Here is a 6,000-nt window from a genome sequence, read left to right on the forward strand (position 1 = left end):
AATCCAACAGCTAACCTCCTTCACATCGACCCAACCATCTGTCACTACGCATTATGACTTGTTTCAGACAGTCCAAATTGCCTCATCACATGTGCTTTTTGGGATAAAAGTATACAAATCAAAGAGAAGGGTTGTTGTTTCTTCTTTTCTTCAAGAGAGTGCTTGATGTACTAATTTGTCTTTTTTTTTTGCACAATTGCTAGGAGTATAGAGTAGAGCATCCATTGAAAAAGAGATGTAGTGGCGGCAATTATGCAAGTGGCTTGTTAAAGGTGGCTATATCTTAGCTACATACAAAACATGCTTCTTCATGCATAAAAACAGGTTAATAATACAACCTTCGCTTAATAAATCAGGGGAGACTTTTTCATGTAACAACGTGTCAATTTTACATGGATGTGCGGTACAACCCCATTTTTTTAGTGGCTTTTCTTTTTCTTTCTCATCATCACCTCTACGCATACACACGCTGGAGCTTCATCAACATGCTGATCTTTGCACCAAGAAGCTTTGGCCTCGATGGTAAGTTCTGAGATTCGATCGCATCATTGATCTTTGTGTGATGGAAAAGAAACAATCTCAACTTGTCTGCTCGGTAATGTACAACCATGGCACGACCGCCTCATCAACGTCGTCCATGTTGAAATTTACAACCAAGGCACGACCGCCTCATCAACGTCGCCCATGAGGAAACCTACAACCATGGCATGACCGCCTCATCAACGTCACTCATGCGGAGTAGATGAAAATCCTCACAAAAAATACACCATCGATTGCTTCATCTATGTCGGCATTGTGCAACCTTTACCAGAAAGAGTTTGATTGTTAAAATAAAGGAGAAAATATATGCTTTATCAATTGTCTATCTCAAATCGATTCCCTAATCTCCATGAGACAATGGTCAAATCCATCATACCCATCTTATGCCTAGTGCCGACAAGACTAGACAAAATCATGGCCAAGTCCTGACAAGGCCAGATCACTATATTCCATTAACATGTCACAATCCTAAAAGGTATCGCACACTTCGTTGCTGGGTACCGACGAGGCAAAAGCAACATACATATGTCCGTGTTCGATGAATTCATGGGTACATGACTTGGCACCGACAAGGCAAAAGTCACCATCTTCATCAACAAATTCTGTTCTAAACACCGACATGGCAATGGTGTACCATCACTGGGTTCAAGCAAAACAAATCCACCCGCACCTACGTATCACCACCATCTATATCTTTACTCCAAACATCACACATGCATCATGGATTAGAAAAATTGACGACGAACGCGCGCAGCTTAATTGGAGGTTTTCCGTAGGCTCGACCTGCAGATGTAATTAATCGAACACTTTGCAAAAGCCCCGGGAATCAACAGACTACAAGCAATCTCTCCAAGTTAGATACTCCTTTAGCATAGTCGGAAGAAGGAAAAATAGACAAACTCCCGTGGGAGCATGTAACATCCATGTACTTGTAATATGTACGATGATGAATGAAATATAGAGTTCCCATATTTATTTCCGCGTTTGTTTGTATTTTGTTTTCGAAACAAGGAGCTGGGAAGCACTTGCGGATGCCTTTAGGGAGACTTTTAAGGCACCTATGTCCGACCTCCGGACGTCGATGACCTAACTCATATTACCCAGTAACCCGGCAAGTCGGCCAGAAAATTCTGGAACAAGTTCCTCACCAAGAAAAACCAAATTGTAGACTGCCCCGATGGAGAGGCGATCGCGGCGTTCCGACATAGTATTCGGGACGAATGGCTGGCACGCCAAATCGAGCAGGATAAGCCGAGGACCATGGCCGCCCTGACCTCACTTATGACCCACTTTTGCGCAGGAGAGGATAGCTGGCTGGCCCGCAGCTCTCACAATGGCGAAACCGGCACCATGGGAGCCCGCGACGGCAATGGCAAACCCAAACACAATAAGAAGAAGCGCATGCACAAGAACGACGGGAGTGATACCAAGGACGCCGTGGTTAACGCAGGGTTCAACGGCCCTAGAGCCGGACAGAAGAAGAGACCCTTTAAAGCGAACAAAGATGGACCTAGCCAGCTGGACAAGATCCTCGATAGGCCATGCCAAATCGATGGCACCTCGGATAAACCAACAAATCATAATAATAGAAATTGCTGGGTCTTCAAGCAGGCTAGGAAAATAGCGACAGGGGGGGGTGGGGTGCAGAATAAAGGGCAACCTCGGAGCAAAGACGAGGATGAACCTCGCCGGCCGAATAACGGAGGCCAAAAGCAATTCCACCCTGATGTAAAGGATTCAAACATGATTTACGTCACCTGCATTCCCAAACGGGAGCGCAAATGAGCACTTCGAGACGTTTATGCCTTAGAGCCAGTCACCTCGAAGTACAATCCATGGTCGACTTACCTGATCACGTTTAACAACCACAACCACCCGACCAACATTCGGCATGGTGGATTGGCATGGTGGATTGGCAGCCTTGGTCTTGGATCCCATCATTGACGGATTCCATTTAACACGTTTCCTTATGAACGGAGGCAGCAACCTCAACTTAATCTACGCGGATACAATCCGGAAGATGTGTATTGACTCATCTCGGATCAAGCCCAGCACCACTACCTTCAAAGGTCTCATATATACCTGGTGTTGAAGCCCGCTGCACGGGAACAATCACGCTGGAAGTAGTCTTCGGGTCGCCCAAAAACTTCCGCAGTGAAGAGCTAATCTTCGACATCGTCCCTTTTAGAAGCAGCTACCGCACACTCCTTGGGCACACCGCGTTTGCTGGTTTCAACATAGTCCCACACTATGCATATCTAAAACTAAAAATGCCGGGACCAAACGGTGTTATCATAGTAAATGGCAACACGGAGCACTCCCTGCGTACAGAGGAGCAGACCGCAACTTTCACAGCCGAGGTCCAGGCAACCAAGGAGGCAGCTCGTGTAATGATAAACACACTCGTCTCATCGAAGTGTACACATGCAACACCGATCGACCTCGGTCAGCCAACTATGCACCCCAAATAGAGGTACAAGCTCCTTGTTCGCCTCCCTCTGATAGGGTACTACGTCCCTAGGGTGCACAACTTTACACTCAAAATCCCATGGGAGGTCGAGGAGCCGAATCACATGACTCGTCGTCCTCGGATCAACCAAGAAACGATGAAGAACAAGCTTTCATACCAACAAGACACTGTAAAACAAACGCATGGTTTTGACCATCGAATAGCAACTGCACACCTTTTCAAAAGGACTCCACGGTCAACGACATCAAGCAAATGAATGACCGAGGTAGCAGATTGTGCATACCAACCTCGCTATACACGAGGATGTGCTGATAGACAGCAAGGAGGCGTAGACGTGCGGCAGGGGAGGACTCGAGCCAATTACCTTGGTGCCATTCACCCTGTTCTCTACTCCCTTTCCTTCTCCTCGCTCCATACTGTATCTTGTTATTAAGTTTTCTTTTATAAGGCTCGGCATGTACGTCTTGACCACATGAAATAAAAGATAATATGCCCCTCGAGGCCTTCATGCATATAATTACGTTCCTTTCAGTTCTTGCCTCGGAACCAAAAGATTACTTTCGCGATACAGGGATTTCGATTTTAAAAACCCTCATGGCCAATTGATAAGTCCGAAATGTTTATTCGACATCTTGGATGTTTTGTTAAATGCACTAGTTTCGAACCTCGATTTTGGTTAATAGTTGAGTTTCCTGGCTCCTCTGTTTACCTCTTAAGTTCCCGACCCGTTCGGCTAAGAGTGTAAAGGGAGAACTACTGCGATTGCGCTGAAATTTCAAATGTTTCAGCGCCTTAGTGGAAAAAGCCGAAAACTGACTGTCCTGGTAGGTGCAAACTAGTTGGCAATCCGAAGACAGAGTCAAACAAAGGGTTGTTGGAGAAATCCATGTAAAACGAGGGGCTTTTCTTCAAATAGGCCGAAATGAATAGCGGCTTAAACCCCAGCCAATTGATAAACACTTCACACATCCGGGGGTGCTGTTAGCCAGTACCCACAGGTAAGCTCCTAAAGACTAAGTGAAAGCTACAAAACCAAAGTAATCTGATTGCCTCGTTTCATATGCGCGGACCGCCTTCGGGAACCAGGACGCCGGCTACGGGTGGAAGCCGCACACGAAACACCCTTTGTATCCTGTACATAGGGATTGAAGCCGACGACTGGTCGCTTTTAGTTTTTAATTCGGTCACACAAGAGTAAAATATAAGGGCAAATAAATATATACACTCATACATCTGAACATAAAGCCACATTCATTACCAAACAAAAAACATGTCTTTACATCGTGCTAACTTTGGCATTCCGAAATATACTAGGTCGTTGCCATGATTAATTAACCTTGATTCGATCTGAAATTTACTGCAGCTGGTTAAATTAATTGTTCTAGTGTGTTGGTGCTAATTAAATATGCAGGTGATACTAGTCAATTATACAAGGAGATGAGTGCGAAGTTTGGAGTTCGAATGCAAATATCTCTCTCTCTCTCTCTCTCTCTCTCATCTCACTCAAGTCCATCGACTAAACCTGGGCATTCCTCTGGCCGGGCTGGGTTTCAGGCCGGGCTTGCAAAAGGCCGATCTTCAATAACGTAGCATTTGTCCAGCCCAAAGCCTGAAGCTCAACAATTGTGCAGATGAAAAGGCCAATCGCGAACCAAGGGAAAGCTCAAAGCCCAAGGCCCGGCCCGAAAGCTTGGCTTATAGCATACAAAAAAGAATATCGCCGCACATTACAGAAATATCAGTACAAAATTAGCAATTTTCTTGATGAAAAGGCACCGACACTTGAGATAACCATAGACTTGTAGTACATGTGTGTACAAGAGCAATGCTTTTTAGAACTCACAGCTGCTTCTGAGAGCCCAATAACTGATGGGCAGCACTGGAGTTGCTTAATTAGTAGGCAACTAATTCTAGCGTAATTCATTAGCCACCGGCACAAAGCAGTGCCAGCCCAGCACATGTGCATGCGTCACTTCACTTCACTTTCCATGTGTGTTGACCTTGGCCTCCCTAAACAAGTCTCATGTGACTGTCATCGATGCTAATCTCAGCATCTTCCCTTTTCCATGCATGCAATCCAACAACTAATCTCCTTCACATCGACCCAACCATCTGCCACTATGCATTATGACTCGTTCCACATAGATCAAATTGCCTAATCATACGTGCTTTTTTGGGAGAAAAGTATACAGATCAAAGAGAAGGGTGTTCGACGAGAATTTGTCGCGCCAAAGTATCTATGAGCACGAGTATATATCATATAATTTTTTTCATAGAATCAAAGGAAGAATGATTTTGGTAGTATTTGATATGCACACGTACAAAGAAAAGCTTTCTCCACGTTTCGGTGGCCATAGTTCATGCATGTGGACTTGAGCCTGATGCATGCTAATTAGCTTTCTCAATCACCAGTATGTCATTTAAATATTCCGGCCAACGCCCTAAACTTGATACGATGTTTAAAGTGTTTGGTTGAACCTCCTGGAGTCACACGTCACGTGCGCATCTCTTGGGTCCAAGAGCAGCCACAGTGCATTTTATTTTGTTTATTAGTACGGCTGTTGGTTTGTGATTGGATAAGGATGGGTGGTTAGCTTTAATAGAGAGGATAACAAGACGAGATGCGTTGCCGCATATCTCTCCTGACGACCCCTGGCGGCGCGCTGTGAGAGCCTCATAGCCCTAGCTCTTTCCTATATAAAGCGATCAGTTCCTCACGCAAAGGGAGGAAGCACGCACGCGTAGACGCCGACGCCCTGCACATCCACGCACGGCCAGACCGCAAGGCTGCACATCCATCCATTCGCGAGCGCCCACACAGATCGTACTCATCCATCACGCTGCACTTCATCCATCTTAACTCACGTACGCAAGTATCCATCACGCGCACCTCCAACATCCATCCATTCACCAGCGCCCACACTCATCTATCACACATCTACGCGGCTACGCAGCCGGCAGAAGACCAGATCGCATAGACGGGCCAACGC

The sequence above is a fragment of the Triticum aestivum genome, chromosome 3A (genome assembly GCF_018294505.1).
Source record: "Triticum aestivum cultivar Chinese Spring chromosome 3A, IWGSC CS RefSeq v2.1, whole genome shotgun sequence".
In the NCBI taxonomy this organism is placed as follows: Eukaryota; Viridiplantae; Streptophyta; class Magnoliopsida; order Poales; family Poaceae; genus Triticum; species Triticum aestivum.